The sequence below is a fragment of the Taeniopygia guttata genome, chromosome 1A (genome assembly GCF_048771995.1).
Source record: "Taeniopygia guttata chromosome 1A, bTaeGut7.mat, whole genome shotgun sequence".
In the NCBI taxonomy this organism is placed as follows: Eukaryota; Metazoa; Chordata; class Aves; order Passeriformes; family Estrildidae; genus Taeniopygia; species Taeniopygia guttata.
The window spans coordinates 31566098-31583066 of NC_133025.1; the positions used below are offsets into that span (position 1 = coordinate 31566098).

The 16969-nt window shown below is 37.3% G+C and overlaps 1 protein-coding gene across 2 annotated transcripts in view; it reads right to left on the reverse strand.

Annotated features, from left to right (window-relative positions):
* TAFA2 (TAFA chemokine like family member 2) overlaps positions 1–16969 on the reverse strand; it is a 184006-nt gene that overhangs the window by 85275 nt on the left and 81762 nt on the right. Inside the window, exon 2 of one of the 2 annotated variants that reach the window (XR_012053127.1) lies at positions 15600–15653. The exons of the other annotated variant lie outside the window; for it this stretch is intronic. The gene's annotated coding sequence lies outside the window, so the exon portion shown is untranslated. The remainder of the gene's footprint in view (positions 1–15599; positions 15654–16969) is intronic. 2 annotated transcript variants of the gene reach the window in all.

The following is a 16969-nucleotide window of genomic DNA, read 5'->3' on the forward strand; positions in this document are numbered from 1 at the left end:
GCTTATGAATTAATCTGGCCAATTGATCACTAAAAAATTGCATCAGTCTCTATACTAGGTTCAATGAACATTGAGATGCAAGCTTACCATTTTAACTGGTTTTCTCCTCTGCTCTGTGTGGTGAGTGTTAAAATTAGAGAATGCTATCTACAGGCTAGACATCTAGAACACGAGCAAATAAACACGGTATCCTCTAGTGCAAATCCATGTGACAGCATAACCTGTTTCCTAGGATTGTTGAAAAACATTACTAAATTAAAAGCCCCTCAAATAAATTTAATCTGTTACTTTGTTTTCTGAATCTCAGAACTCCAATCTGCATGTGATGAGATTTCCTTTTATGAAAACCAAAAGGTTCCTGAACAGACAAATTCTGTTTTATAAAAAATAAAGCCACCTCCTTGCCTAGCCTCTTGGTTTTTATCCTGGCCTTTAGCAACAGCAGCTGAGGTTTCATAAGGATACAGATGCCAAAGTCTTGTACTTACATTTCCCTGCAGAAAGAGCTGCAGTTGCCCACATAGTCCATAACACCTGTGACACAGCTGCAAGGATCTCCTCAAGTGCCTTGTGATTTCTTTAAGCAGCAAAAAACCAGTGCCCACCGTGCTATATTGTTTTCCTTCTATTATGACAGTGATAAGTGAGACTTTGCAGCAGGACCATTCATTCTGCACTATTAGATACGGCCCTTATTTGGTGCCTAATGTTCCATGACCCATAAGCATTAAAGGAACTGCTAAGAAGTATTTGATCAGGTAAAAGGAGGCATGCAAAAGAACATACTGGAGAACAAAAATGTTTCTTATAATAAATAAAATACAACACATTCAGGTTCTCCCTTCAATAACAAAAAGCACAGTCGGAAGTGGAGGTGAATTCTTGCAAAGTAAAGCTGCCACATTCTTTGGTGGTTTCAGAGCTGCAGACACTATCAGGCTCAGGAGTGAGAGCAACCAGCCTCTGCCAGACATGCTGTTTGACCTAAGAGTTGCAACACTTATAAAGGTACAAGAAAAAAATCACATCATGTTTTATATTAGTCCATTAGTGCCTGGTTTCCTCTGGATTGTCAATAATCCTCTGAGAAATGGACTTTCACAAAACCAGCCACAGGGTTAATCCCTCAGGAATGCACTGGTCTGGCAGACTACAGAACAGGACAAGCCAGAAGCAATAGCAATACTATGTCAAAGCCATACAAAAAAAAAAAAATAGACATATACAAGGACAGTTTTTCTCTTCATCTTCCTTTGTTCACTTCTTTTCCACCAGCAAAGGAAAGGTTATTTTAGTCAGGCAAGGCTGGAACCAACAGCAGGAAGCAGGAGGTCTCAATTTCAGCCACCTGCTCAAGTAGGGTCACCTTTGAGCTCTGACCAGGTTGCTCAGGGCTTTATCCTACTGAGTCTTATAAACCCCCAAGGACAGAGAGCACAATTTTCCTGGACAGTCTTATGGTAAAAAAAAAAAAAAAAAAAAATTAAAAAAAAGTTTTCCCTCTGTTTAGTCTGCATCTCTCCTCTTTCAGCTGACACTCATTATTGCTCAGGTCTCCATCTCCTCATTAACCACAACAATAAGCATCAATAAATTGTAGTTAGGACCCCAAGAGACAGTAAATCCTTCAGACTCCCCTTGCAGGGCAAAAGCTCAAATCTTGAGCCCTCCACTGTACATGCTCCAATTTGTATCTTTCTTTTGGGGGACCAAAACTGAGGTCAGGTCCAATGCCTGCTGAGTAAGGGACAATGACCCCTTCTTTCAATCTACCACTAGTGACTCTATTTGTGCAGCCCAGAAGCCCACCAGCCATCCTTGGGGCCAGGGCACAGGGCTGCCCATGCTCAGCTGCCCACCAGAGCCCCAGAGAGCTGCTCCCCAGCCAGGAACAATCCCACAGCTGGGCTGCTGCAGGGGAATTCCCTCCTAGGGCCAGTGGTGGCATTTCTCCTCCTTGAACTAATACATGTCCAAACACTTCACTGAAGTGGATAAGGAAGCAAGAGAAGGAACTGAAGCTCTTACAGTAATTGTCTGCCCAAGAAAACCACTCATTTTCAGCCTGAGCAGGGGCAGAGCACCACGAGCAGCCACTGTGCCTGACAGACTGTCACTGGCTCTGCTGCAGGCACAGCAGCAGTTGCCACAGAATCAGGTCCAGTCGCCACCACTGCGCCTGCTGGCCCAGGAAACCAAATATGACTACAGACAGCAACTCAAAGGCTTGCTTAAGGATATCAAATGAAGTGGCACTCACAGTCTCAATGAGCAAAGTCCAATGAGCTGCTCAGGGAAAAAGCAATCTTCTTGTTAGCCCTTAATCTGACAAAAGCAGCACAGAGCCCATCCTGAGAGCTGAACACGATTAACAGTTATTCTAAGGTACCCCTGTGTAATCAGGATATGCTCTGACAACAACTCCAGAAGGAGATTAAGGTCTTTTCTCTGCCTGAAAAACAGGTAAGTCTCCCGTCAATAAGCTCAGTAAAGAAAACACCTGTTTTACAAAGAGACAAGAGTTGGCCCTGCTAATTCTCTATAGCGGCTCTGCAGCCAGAAGCTGTGGTTGGACTTGTTCTAGTGATAAATCTCCTAACTTGCCCTATGAAAAAATGAACACGTTGGTACAGATCTAGTGTTACACCCTTCACATACCCACACAGAGCAGCTCCTGTCTGCTCAGCAAGCAGCAGATAGGCAGCAGATAAGTAGCTTTTATTTAGCCATAGGTCTGCCGCCCTGAACCTTCCCTTTCTCCTCTGCTCCCTCCCAGCACATTCCAGGGCACCTTGGGGCAGCAGTAAGGACACACCCCATAAAGAGGTACCTGCACAAGAGTGGCAGCAGCACTGAGCCCAAGGAGCTGCTTCCCACCTCTGCAAACCAGGGCCCTAGGGAACTCACCCAGCCCATATGCCTCTGAAACACAATTTACAGCACCTCCAGATGCCTGGACAAATCTATTTTGTTGCTGCAGCAACCATTTTTTCTGGTCCCACTTGGCCTTTCCACCTCCTCCATTGTCTCTAAAAAGAGATTTCTTGGTAGCGGAGAATAGGAAGAGAAAAGCTCCTATAGAAAAGGAAATCTGTGGGGTAAAAATCCATTTAGATCTATACAATCTGTACAGCTAAAAAGATCCTAAAGACATTTTTCAATTAACAACCACTTGAGCATTCCACTTTGAACCTGGAAGAAACCAGAAAGGAAAAGAAAACCAAGGGCAACACAAACCACAGAACATTTCCCTTTCAGCTTTTTTTTTTCCCCGAAAGATAATACCATGTATATTATCACTGCACTATTCCAAAATAATTAGTTTCTTTTCTTTCTATATATTGCTGTGCCAGATGACAAAGCTAGTAACAGATTTCAATAGAAAAAATTTGCATATGTGTAATTCTTACTCACTAAAGTTTGAAACTACACTGCATAACTCCCTACAACTGCAGTAATCATTTAATGTCTTTTATTCAGTGATACCAATGAACCAGCCTATGCTAAAAGCTGGCTTTGATAAAAATGAGGTAATTTGTTGACTTGGTGAATCAAAAAGACGAAGAAAAAGTACACAAATGAGGTAATAAACAATGGCTTTCAAAGAACCAATTATGAATTTAGTAGCTTACATAATGAAATGAGATGGTGACACAAATATTGTGTACCTGCTTCTAGAAATTTGATTTAATTGGTAGAATTAATCAACTAGAGAAATTACTGTAAAAAATCCAGGATTTTGGAAGTTTAAGGAGAAGGTCTCCTTACTGAGTTAATGCAAAATATTGTTGCTCTTCTGCTTCCATTCTAGTGACATTCTAGAAATATCACCAATGTGTACTGAAAGTCTGTCAAGTACCAAATATGCAATCAATTCACCTTGCAGAGTGCTAAGTTTTTTGACCCAGACTTGTATTCAGTAAATGCTCACTATTCTTCTTCATAGTGTAAGAATTCCTCTCCACGTACAACAGGCTCATATCAGTTTCAAGTTATCAAAACTCTGTTTTTCCGTCTTTTCATCTATTTTGCCTTCTTACCTGACAAAATTTATGTGCCCTGAACTGAAGTAATATATTGAAGATCCCTTCTAATGCAAAACATTATGTGGTTCTATGAATTAAATAATTGTTTGGAATAAACCCGTTTTCTTCTTCCATGGGATCTCACATTAAGTCTCACTAATTTTCCATTAACAGTGAAGGGGACTGTGCAGTTATACGGCTGCAGGCTGGCATGTAACTTACCAGAAAGTATTAAGGAAGGACTAGAGCAGCCATGCTGTAGTCCTTAAAAAAATAATAAAATAAAATAAAATAAAATAAAATAAAATAAAATGAAATAAAATAAAATAAAATAAAATAAAATAAAATAAAATAAAATAAAATAAAATAAAATAAAATAAAATAAAATAAAATAAAATAAAATAAAATAAAATAAAATAAAATAAAATAAAATAAAATAAAATAAAATAAAATAAAATATTTATTAGCCTTTGATTATCTAGAGTATTCTGGGTTTATTAGATGATGCTTTAGGAATCTAAAGTCAAGGAGTCTCCACTCTGACTTAATGTATTTCAAAGGATCTTCCTGACTAATTCTTGTTCCTGGAGGATATGTTAGTCATTCCTAAGCCCTCAAATACAAGAGCTGAACTACGTTCCCCCATGGAGACATTCCCTTTTGGATAACCTCAAGCTGCACATCCTGGAAACCTGGGTGCCTCCTGTTCTTGTAGTAGCTGGGCTTTAAGGATCATTATCCTTTTATTCGGGAATGCCCTGGCATTTGAAATCACCCATTGCTCAGGTACCTGTGGCACTCTTTGATCATACTTCTGGGGGAAAAAATACAGCAAAATAAAATTTCTTATCTAACTCAAATTTCTCCCCAACCTTGCTCATCCACAGAAAATCCAGAATAAAGTTTTTATATTCCTTCCACTAAGTTATGAACTCACTAGTATAGGACTCACACACTTCTTCAGCAGGCAGGTACTATTCTTGTATTTAATATCATGCTTGGCCAATTAGTAGAACTTCCCCATATTTCAGCATGAATTGATTCTGTTCAGTGAACATGCCATTTGTCGTGGTTTGACACGGAAATAGAATTTTCTCGGAAGGAAGAGGTCAATATGGATATTGACCAATTGAAGGTGGACATGCCTCTGAGAACACAGAGGGGTTAAAAGCAGAATTCCCAGGAGAACTCGCTCTCTTGGGTTCCGGTCAGCGGTCAGTGCAGGACTCTCCCCTGCCTGGCAACGAGCTGGGTGGGGGAGGGGAAAGCCATGTGGCCTTCGGAGGTAGGCCCAAGGGTGGAGGGACTGGAACCGGGCTGGCCCCCTGCAGATGGAAGGGTGGAGGAATTTGGGATGTCTCCATTCCTCCCCCCCCTCCCCCCCCCCAGAGTCTCTCTCGAGAGAGAGAAAGAGACAGCAGTGATTTTGTCAGCAGTTCACCACGGGGAAGGAGAAGAGCGGGGGGGCCGCAAGGTGCCCAGCCGCCTGTGGGAGCCGGAGCCTGGGCAGCAAGCCATCTCTGGGAGTCGGGACTTTTAACCCTTCCTGAGAAATGAAAGCTTTGTGAAATTTTTCTCCTCCTCAGTTTAAAAGAGAGGAAGAGAGACAGCTTGGACCCTGGGATGTTAGAAGGAGAAATTCTAGCTGGGAGGAGATGATGGAGTGGCTTTTGGCTGGACTTTTTCTTGGTAGCCACAGACTGAACCAATCGTCTCCTCCAAGAGAGAATGTATTTTAGGAGGATGCTGGTGAGCCAAAGAGACCTGCTTCAGCTGGGAAAAAGACAGAAGTGGAGCAAACAGAGAATAGTTAGGGAGATTTGTGGTGGTGATCCCTGTCTTCAGAGAAGAAGAAGAGAAGAAGATCTCTGTTCTTGGATCCTTGGCCCCAGGAGAAAATCGGGGAGACTGTGGTCCCAAAAATGAAAAACTGAACTGTTGTTTTTTCCCTCTTGGCAGGGCATCCTTGAAAGGAAAAATCCTAAAAAGCAGTCTGTCCATCCATGCATTGGTGGTGAGAGTACTGTGCATGGAAAGGAGAGTGTCACCATGGCAAACTTTTTTCTCCGGGCAGTGCCATTTGTGACATGGAAACACGGGATGTGGCAGCTGTGTTCCTTGGGGGGTCTGTGGCACAGAAAAGACTCCTCTCTCCCTCGATGGACTGAGTATCTATCGTCTGGAGGGTGGAAACCTGATTTGGGTCCAGATTGTGTCTCGCTGTGGCTTGTTGGAGTTGGGTGGTGGGAGGGAGAATGCTTTGGAAGGTTTTAATTTTGAAATTTTTGTGTGTTTTTTTCTTTCTTTTCCTTTTATAGTAGTATAGTAGTAGTAACTTAATAGTTTTTTTTCTTGTTATTAAGCTTGGGCCTGCTTTGCTCTGTTCTCGATTGCATTTCACAGCATTCAATTGAGAGATTGCATTTTCATGGGGGCACTTGCATTGTGCCAGTGCCAAACCATGACACCATTCTGCATTAGTCCATAGTGCAGTAGATATAAAAATGGAAACGTGATTCATGCACTGTTTCTTCACTGAAATTAGACACATGATAATCAACCATTTCAGATGACTGTGAGTTTGAGATTGCTAGACCCCAAGTCTTTGAGGAATAACAGTTTTCTAAATAGTAGAAATTCTCATTCTGAACATTTTCTACATCTTTTTTAAGGTAGTGTTGGAGATTTTCTGTTCTTGAAGATTTTTTCATTACTGATTAAATGGGTATTTGGCATGGTGACAGCAGCACCTGACTGTCAAGGATAACCTGACAAAGTGCCTTAACAAAGATTGCTCACCGGGGATATGAGGGAAGTTCTAATGTCTACTGAATCCTTGTCTCTTTATTGAAACGTGAAAGGCCATAATTAGTACAAAACAAGAGAGTAATTTTGTGATTTGGATCTGTTCATTATGAATTTAAGCTTTTCATTTCACATAGGCCAAACAAAAGTTCTGAGGTGACAACTACACTCAGACAGTGCCAACCTCGCCTGGGACATAAATCAGTGTCCTAGAGGTGAAACACTTCAAATCCTGCAAGTGTGTTACTAAACAATCTATTCTCCCACCTTAAGGACCCCAGGGAGTTGTATAAACCAAGGCAATAACACAGCCTAGACTGAAGAACACATTTTCACACATCCTGTACTGGACAGCTTGTTAAGATTGTCTGCACGTGTCGATACAGAAATAAATATTTGGCCATTCAACTGCAAAAAGAGTTCACAAAAATTAATGGCAGCTATAAAACCTCATCATTTTATTTAGACTGAGTCTGTCCTTACCATGAGCTTTGGAATGTGACAGCTATATGTGCTGTACACAGGATAAAAAATGTGTTGAAGCAGAGCTGCAGCTCCGTGAAACTTCCAAGGAATATTGTTAGGGGTTTTTTTTGCAGAGAACTCAATAAGCAAAAACTATTCATGAATTCATCTTGAATAAATCAAATATTTTAAATAAATATCTGCTTCAAAATGTAATTTTTAAGACTATTTTGCTTCAAAAACCTTCTTAAGTTTAGAACATTAAAAATCAAAGTATTTCCTTTTGATTCAAAACAATAGTTCCTAAATTTTAGTTAAAACCCACATCTTCCAACATATTCTATATTTTCAGTAGTCCTGGACAATCAAGAAAACACCTCATGCAAGCATTCCCAAGTCTTTCATAGTACAAATTAGGCACCAATTCTTTACTTATTTGTTAAAAACCTTCTGCTTTGATAAGCTCAAGGAACCACAGCCACCCAATCAAAGGCAGAGAACATTGAATAATTTGTATGACTTATAAAAAGAAAATCAAGTTGTTCTTTCTCTTTATAGTCTGTGTATAGTATTTTAAAATATTATTACTACTTAATTTTTTAAAAAAAGAAATGTTAAAATATTGCAAAATAATTCAAGAACTAGAATGTCATACCAAATTGAACATGTCAGAGCTATGCAGTAAGGCCCTTCTACTTATCAATATAAATAATAATTGCAGATTGCACTTCAGATAAATTGCATCTTCAAACCTCAGCCGTGGCAACAGACACTTGTGTGCTGCTGGCAGGGGTGTTCATGTAAGAGCTCAGAATTGACTAACAGGCTTTCCAGCTTCCAGTTTGTTCCTCCCTGGTTCTTAGGTCATGTCAAAAGCAAACTTCTGCAGGATCATGGTAGCAGCAGCCAGGGCACCTCATGCCAGCACCAGCTTTTCTCCCTCCCACGCCGGGACCCCAGCACGTGCTGCGGTTCAGCACCTGCCATGGCACCACTGCACTCTCAGGAGCTGCACTTTGCAATTCTGCTCCACAACTTTTCATACTGCTTGGAATAGTATGAGCATTCTCAAACCAGTTAATCAAAATTTACATATAAATAAATGGCTTTTATATATAAATAACTCCCTTGAATATTTAGGGTATATTTATTAGGATAATGTCCTGGAAGACATTAAGATAGATAGGCTAGGATACATATTAGCATAAATTGATACCATTTTAAAAGGGAGGATGAAGAAGCCCTAGAGAAAACAAGTGAGATTCAGTGGTATCCACGTGGGCTTGTGAATGTGATACTACTGTTATCACATTACCTTTATATTGTGAATAGAGAAATATATTTTTAACAACAAATGGCTTTTCCTTGATCAGTTTGAAGTGTGATATAAATATTTTTAACAGAATGTAGACACAACAAATGAAAACTAAAAAATCCCTGGTTTTAGATATGAAGCTCAGATCTGAAAATCTCTTACTTCACTTAGAATTTTATCACAAAGCAGGCAATTTCCACACTTCTTTTTCAGATTAATACCACCCAAATATTTTCAAACAACAGGAAAAAAAACCCAAAATAGTTGTATTACCCTGGATATTTTTTTCCAAATACTTCATTTTGACAGCCATCCATTTAAAACCCATGTTAAGCAGCACAGAAGACATGGATTTGGGAAAATTACATTAAAATATTATTACTAGGTAATTATGCTTCTGCAGTAATCTCATCCCTGATGTTATCTTTTCTAAGTCATACAAGCTCATTTCATGAACTGTTTCCAGCATAATGCTATTCCAAGTACTTTAACTAAATATATTACAAAAATTCTAATTGTGTTCTTTGCAGTCCTCATAATTTGTTACTATGGCTCTGTATATTGCTGTCAGTTGACTTGTCCCAGCGGGGGAGTTTTTCTTGTCACATTTTTTGTCATACAAAAAGATTTGATGACCGAAAGATTGGGAGATCTTTGGAGGGGATCTTTTCAATCCATTTGTGGCCCTATGTTGGCACCTCTTCATCAGAGTACTTGCATGTTCCATCAGTGTGACAGTCTCAGAGATGGATCAAGCAGCAGTCTCTAGTGCATCCTTGTACATGGTATTATGAAACTGACTAATAGAAGTCATCTTTTATTTTTTAAGTGTGGAAAAGATAAGTCAGCATTAAAATTTCTTTTTTTACATAGGAGAAAAGAGAAAAAGCAGCAAAAGGGCAACTAAATCCAGCACTCGTTATTCTGGGATCATATTTTGGGACCAATCTCCTCTGGCACTGAGTAGCTGAACTCTGCTGAATGAAATAATTTAAAAGTACTTTTTGTTATATATGTATGAAAAACTTCTATGCTGCAGCAAAACAGAATCATAGAAAAAGTTGTGATTTATATACCTAAATAAAAACTGAGATGCTAACATTTATCCGTATTCACAGATTTTCAAACATCTATATGAATATATACCTATGTATATATGCCTATCTATATATCTATACATATATATTCTCTCTATTTTATGCCTTCAGGAGCTTACGAATCATTTAAAATTAGGTCAGTTTATATATGTTGTCATAGCTTTATAGAGATGGGAAAAAACCCTAAATGTAAAGGAATATCCTTTAATTTATTCTTTACCCTTTAAACTGCTTTCCTGTGTAGACCCATCAAGATGATTCAGTTGGATTGCTCTCAAACTAGTTACTACTACACCTTTCTCTTGACCAAAATCAATTACAGCCTTGTTTGTATTTTTCCCTTCCAAAACACTACTGAAATATTCTTGTCTAAATACCAAGAAGTCAAAACCTCAAACATTACAAACACAAATCTTGACCCAAATCCCACTGGGAAATGTTCAGTTTTTCACATAAAATACAAGAATAGAAAGTCACTATATGTTCTCCCTGCCCAAAGAGAGAACCAGCTGAATTTATGTCATTCTCCAATAGCTCTACATCAGCCCCTTCTTTTTCAGCCTCCCTTGAATAAAATGTCCTACCAAAAACCATGAGAGATCTCCCAAGCAGTGAAAAATAAACAAACACCCTGAGTTATGTTTTAGAAAGACATTTTAATAACTTCTCTTCATCACCTCCTCGAGAGTCTGAAAAAATCCTTCAAATCCTTCAGATCTGCACTCTAAGGAGAGGGCTGCACCTTCACTGCAGAATGCATCTGCAAGTATACTGCTGCAGACAGACACTGCAGTAAAAATTTCCCAGTTAACAAAAGAGCTGCATAGCCTTGACACACACACACACAGAGAGAGTGGGGTTTTTGTTCCAATGTTGCAAATTAATCCTTTGCCAAAGAGGCTTTCGCAGCCCTACCATTAAAGTTCTACATATTGTGAAAGGAAATGTATAGATTATCTGAAGATGCTGTCAGATAAATTAAGGCTATTGTTGGATGTTTACACATCCATGTCAGAGACCAATCTGCTTCACTTGGACTATCTGCTACAAATAGCAATGGAAATGCAGGATAGTAAATTATCTAAAATTACAATTTATAAGAAAATACTGAATTAATTTAAATGTTTAAAACTTGAGAAAGATACATTGATCTCTGAATGCATTGAAAGAAATCAAGATCCATACTCCCACACATATTTTATTATATCCTTGCAGTTCAGATTAATAATGGAATAAGAAATTTTCATAGTAAAACATTTATTAAGATATAACTTAGTTAAATAAATGTAAAGACTTAGGATTTTAAAAAATAATTAAAGAAATACCAGACCACTCTAATGCACATGAATAGTAAAGTTAATGAAGAAAAAGTCAAGCCTCTTAATTTTCCAGGCAAAGAGCTACAGTTTGACATTTATTTGAAAGCGGTCTCATCCCAAGAAGATCACAGTCTGTTACATCTTATGGTTTTAAAAAAAGCTACGACCCTCAAATTTATCCCAGTTCAGATAAGATCATCTCCTTTCACACCATCAATTTTAAAATAGAACAGTGCAAAGGAATCAGTAAGGAGTCTACTTAATAATTAATATGGGCAACCAAAATTCAAGCACTGGCCATTGTGGAGCTGTCTTAAGATATGCAATAAATGGTGATTATAATCAATCTTAGTAATTAGATTTCTGCAGCATAACCATATATTGAGTTGTATAAAAAAACATATTTGGTGTGTATTGTTTTAGATAATTTTCATGACATATCTATGCCAAGCACAACAGAAGACATAGCTTCTGCTATTTGTTTTCATTAGTGCTACAAGATAACATGCAATTTATTTCAGTCTTTCATGCAAAATAACTACATGTGCTACTAAAATATGATGATTATATATATTTCATTTTTCTTAAATACTTAAAAGTTGGTATCTCTGATAATTCAACATAAAATAAATTTTAAAGAACAAAATTGAGAATTTTATTCATATGTTCACTTTAGAAAAGTTGTTCATGAGAAGATAGGTGACACAGAGGGTTAAGTGCAAAAGCTCTTTGGCACTGAGTTTAAGTCAGGACTGAAAATGAGATTTACTGTTCTCATACACCTAATCCAAAGGAAGTTGGTGAGCTTCAGAAGAAAACATCAATTTGTCACAACTGATAGCCTGTTCTACAGATATATCTTAGTGAAATAAAAGAAGGTTATTCCCGGGAAAAATTGTCAGTTACATGATGAAGCTCCTATACAAAAAAAAACACCTCTCAAATGCCAGTAGGGCCTGTCTAATGAGTTACAAAGGGAAGTAAAAAATGTTGTAAGACACCTAGGATCAACTGAACAGGGCTAACACTTTTTACATATTCCTTTTTAAATGTGACAAGAATTAAAATGTTTCTGTCCTTTCTATATTTAGATCCTGTCATTATAAAAAAGCAAAGCTTATTAACATGGATATTAAATTTTTTAGTTCAAGATATAACTCTTGATTATTTTTGAAAAGCAAATTATTTGATAAGAAAATGCAAGAATTTGAATGACCATTTTTTTTACATTTAACTATATTTTTAAATTAGCACAACTGGTTCCTAATAAGTTAAAATAATAATCAAAGAATAGAAAAATGCAGTTAAACAATGCTAGTGCATACTATAGGGAGAGAGGGAGTAGCACATATACTTTTCCTCAATTTATTATCAGACCACAAAACTGTGAGATTAAACAGAAAACTACTAAAAAGTGTTGAATAATTTGGATATTTATTGAAGCTAGTTTAATTTCAGGTATTTATCTGGGACTTTTTAAATGTGCCACCAGCTTCACCAATTGGAATATAATGTTGATTTTCTGCCAGTGCCAGCTGGCAGGGTGTTATACAGAATTTTTTTTGTCCTCTGCTAAGCCAGTAGCTGATATCTCATTTCAGAATTTTTTAGGTCTTTTATATTTCATTTCATAAGCTACAACATAGTATTTACAGGAAGAAAGGAGTGATCTGTTGTGCAATTGTCTTGCTTCTCAATAACTACATTGAGCTGGCTGATATTTTACACATACCATCATGCATAAACACAAACATCAAGCTGAAATAAAATCTCAAGACAGTAAACATCTATCAAAGCTACAAGAAAGTGAAAATGGGGCCCTATGACAGGACTTATTAGGGATGCTGACAATGGGCAGGGGTAGTAATCCCTTTAATAAAATATACACATACACATTGTATGACACATTCATTGTTTATGACGACTTAAACTAGTTCATGGCAGCAGAGAATCAAGCTTTCCAACTTTAAGAGAAATTTTCTGTATTCTTTCTTTAGCCTTCATAGAAATATACAACTCTGCATGAGATATGATGTGAAATTGCACAGGTAATGGCTTGTTTTGGGGATAAGTGGTTGATGGGAGTTGTAGATCAGGCCTGAAATGGAAGTAAACTTCAACCTTAACTGTACAATAGCTATAACCATTCCATAATAAGAAAAAAGATTAAGTCTAGGTATATTGTTTTGTCACTCTGGCACCCTGGAGTTGGTAAGAACCACTTGCACAATCCAATCAGGACAAAGCATGCTAAGAAAATTGAACAAATATAGGTTTCTAACCTTTTTAGGGGAAAGATTTGTCAGATGCCTCTTTTTCCAGTTTTGTTCTGGAAAAAGCGTTTCAAACAATAGGGGTGCAAAAGCATATACAGTGCTGCAAAAGTGTCTATCAACCTCCACAGACAAGACAGCCATTTATTTACACAGAGGTCACTGTACAAAGTGGAAGAAATACTGAATATTGAATTACACTGCATATTCACCAAATGGATTATGATACATCTGAATCTTAGTCATACTTCAGCAATGATTAGAAATTATTTTGCTGGATATTTGATATTTTGAAAGAATTCATCTTGAATTTGCTTCTGTGTAATAAAAATAAAGTCAACAGAAATAAACATCTAGAGACATGCAGTATTTTATGCATAATTTTACACTGTATAATTATGCACTCTGCATAATTAGTGCTTCTGAGCAATTATTTTTCAGCAGACCAAAGCATTAATTCCATTCTACTACCAAGCACATTATTTTTTAAAGTTTGCTTCAGTGGGATGACAAGATACCACATTGCCAGCTATCGCTACTACACCTCCAGAAGAATGAGAGAAACAATTAAGAGCTCTGAGAACTGCTCACAAATCTCAGAATATGCTGAGCTGGAAGGGACCCACAAGGATCATCCAGTTCAAATCCCTGGCCCTGCACAGGACTTGTTCAAATGCTTTTTGAACTCTGTCAGGCTTGGCACCGTTCCAGTGCCAATTCCTCTGGGTGAAGAATTGCTTCCTAATATCCAACCTAAACTGCCCCTGACACAGATTCACAATGTGTAGGAAAGAATTATTAATATGCAAGAATTACCATTTTACTGATAAAAAACTCCTCTTACTAAGGTTCTTCAAAGTATTCTCGTCATATAAATTTTGCATTTGCATAGCACAAGTCATCATGCTTTAGATCTCTTCCTCTTAAGTCATGCCTAACATCCTCTCAAAGTAATTTCAAGATGCTGAAAAAAGACTTATATAGACTTACAACAACAGTAAAAATATTTTTAGGAACAGCTTCTGCTATAATTATTTTTACATGGCATAAAATGAATAACTAACTCAGAAATGTGATCGATGGTTTATATTAATCAGTAAAATCTAGGCTGCTATCAGTTCACAGAGTTTACAAAACATTTGGATTCTGTAGCATTTCAAACCAAGTGTAAGAAGCATGGCCATTTTCTTTTGGTTGCAGAAAGAAATCTGAATACAAATTACTGGATTTCTCATGTCTCCAACTGCTAAGTTACATTCTTTTCATTTCTGACTAGTTTTTTGTGCCATAAGATAGGAGACCAGATAGTTCATTATCCTCTTTAACATATTTTGCATGTCATAAGCACATTTTAAAAGCAGCCAGAAGTAAGGCTGCTTTTAAATTTGGCAAAGGCAAAACTGTTTCTGACTATAAATAAATGAGTCTACACAAAACTTATTTTCTTCATTTTTACAAAATACTAATGTTCCCAGAAATTATTTCAAAACATTTTACTCAGTTGTGATTTAATAAAATTAATCTTATTTAGTAGTTTATAAACAACAACCCCAGAAAATTCATAAAGATCTTATTTTTGTAGTTCAAATGGGTTCAATAAAATGAACAATTAAAAGATGGAATAACAGAATGCAATTGTGAATGAAGATAAATATGTTTTGCTTTGGTGTTAGGAGTTACTATACTGACCTCAACAAGTATAAAGGTGTCCTGGGTACTTTGAAAGACAACTGGAACATTTTTGTAAGCACCATATAATTTATTTACAGAAATGCAGGCTGGCTGACCTTGAGATGTCATGTCTGGACACACAGTCCTCCTGTTGTAAGACCAAGTCAATGATTAGAGGGTGGAATTGCAACTTTTATTGCACAAGTCAGAAAGTATTTGTAGAAAAATAGGTATACTTAGCTTAATCTTGTTTTAGAAAATGTCTTTTGAATATACATCCACAACTGGATCAGAAAAAGCTGTATCACATACTAAATTCCTTATGAATTGTAACACAGGCACAGAAGATTAATCACCTACAAATGCAGACAGCTTGCAGGAAAATGCCTGTTTAAATCTTCCAGTGAGGCTGGTAGCCATGTCAGCAATAGGACTTTGGAACCATTTAATCAACTTCGAAAAAATGGTCGACTTAGAAAATCCCTACATTCAAACTCGTGCCCGTTATTTCCTTAGTGAGCAAATAATCAGTAAGTAAAAATTCCATGTTCCAGTCTCAGCTTCCATTGCATATTATGCAGCAATAGCTGTATGTGTAAACTTTATTAGTGGACTGGATCTCACAGTACCTTGCTTCTACTCAGGTGGGCTTCATTGCTGGGCTACTCGCTGAATCCTTGTCCCTGGAAAAGAAGACTTAGATCATGTAAAATACCCAAAAGACTGGAGAGAGAAAAAGGTCAGTAATGGATAGCAGATGTAATCAAGACACAACCAACTAATCCAGTTAAAGGAGAAAAACAGCCAAGTCAGGAGAAAAATTACTTAAAAAAATGGCCAGTTAACTCATTCTCTGGAGATGCCGGTTGTCAGTTTCACCACTGACTAAAGGTAGGCTGGGATTACTAGCTTAGACTAGTTTTAAAAATCAAAAGCTGGACTCTCCCAAGCCCAGGGCTGCAGAGCAGCAAGATGCTTGCTCAGCAAGGCAGCAGCCACTCCACTATGGAGGAGGATGGGGCAGAACTTTTGCATATTCCTTAGTGGAGGATTCACTTTATCCTTTGAAAGTTCACAAGACAATATTATTTTATTTCCTTTTTCCTTCTAGGAAATAAAACACTAGTTGTACAAGCCTGTTTAATTTGGTATATGGGAAAGTATTTGGCACCTAAGAGAGTTTTCTCACGTCAGCATAGAGAGATACAGTGCCCTGCATTGTAGAGAGGAAGGCAGGGCAAAGCTTTAATAATCCCTTGAATCTGGTCTTTGCTATGGCATATCTGAACCTAGCAGAGCCATCATATAAATAAATGCAGTAATAGTGTTAAGTTTATCAATTATGCTGTACATTTCATTTTGCGTAGTTTCCTAAAACTTCTGGGATTATCAAAGAACAGCAAATCATAACAGAATAGTGATGTAAATTGGTCAAACACAACCTAGCCCATATTTTTCTTCAGAGAAGCTGGATGGTGCAATACTTCTAGCTATGACATGCCTACCATATCATGGTAGTGAGGTTGTTTCTGAAGGCACCAAAATTTTCTGTTATAAACAGCAAAAAGCAGAGCTCTCTCCCATTAATCTCCAAATTATCTCTACTATTATAGACAGAAGGAATTTATTAAGGATTTACCATTAAGACTACTCTGTTTCACCAAAGTCCCTGCAGACAAGAGAACTTAAATGTCATGATGTCAATAAGCACTATAATTATTTGAGGTTCAGAAACATCATGAAGGTCAACAAAATAAGAAATAATATCTTAAAATCTTTGTAGCTTTGGTGGCAAAAATACTTACATGTTTGTTTTTTTTTTTAAAGATAGCAAAATGCACTAGAGTCATCTATCTACCTATTGCTCCTTGGAAAATCAAACAAAAATTAAATTATTTCTAAAATTCTTTATTTATTCAAGCTGTTGAACAGAATATTATAGAAACTTCAAGCATTTCAATAAGAAAACAGCACTACCCTAGGGACAGCATAAATTCAG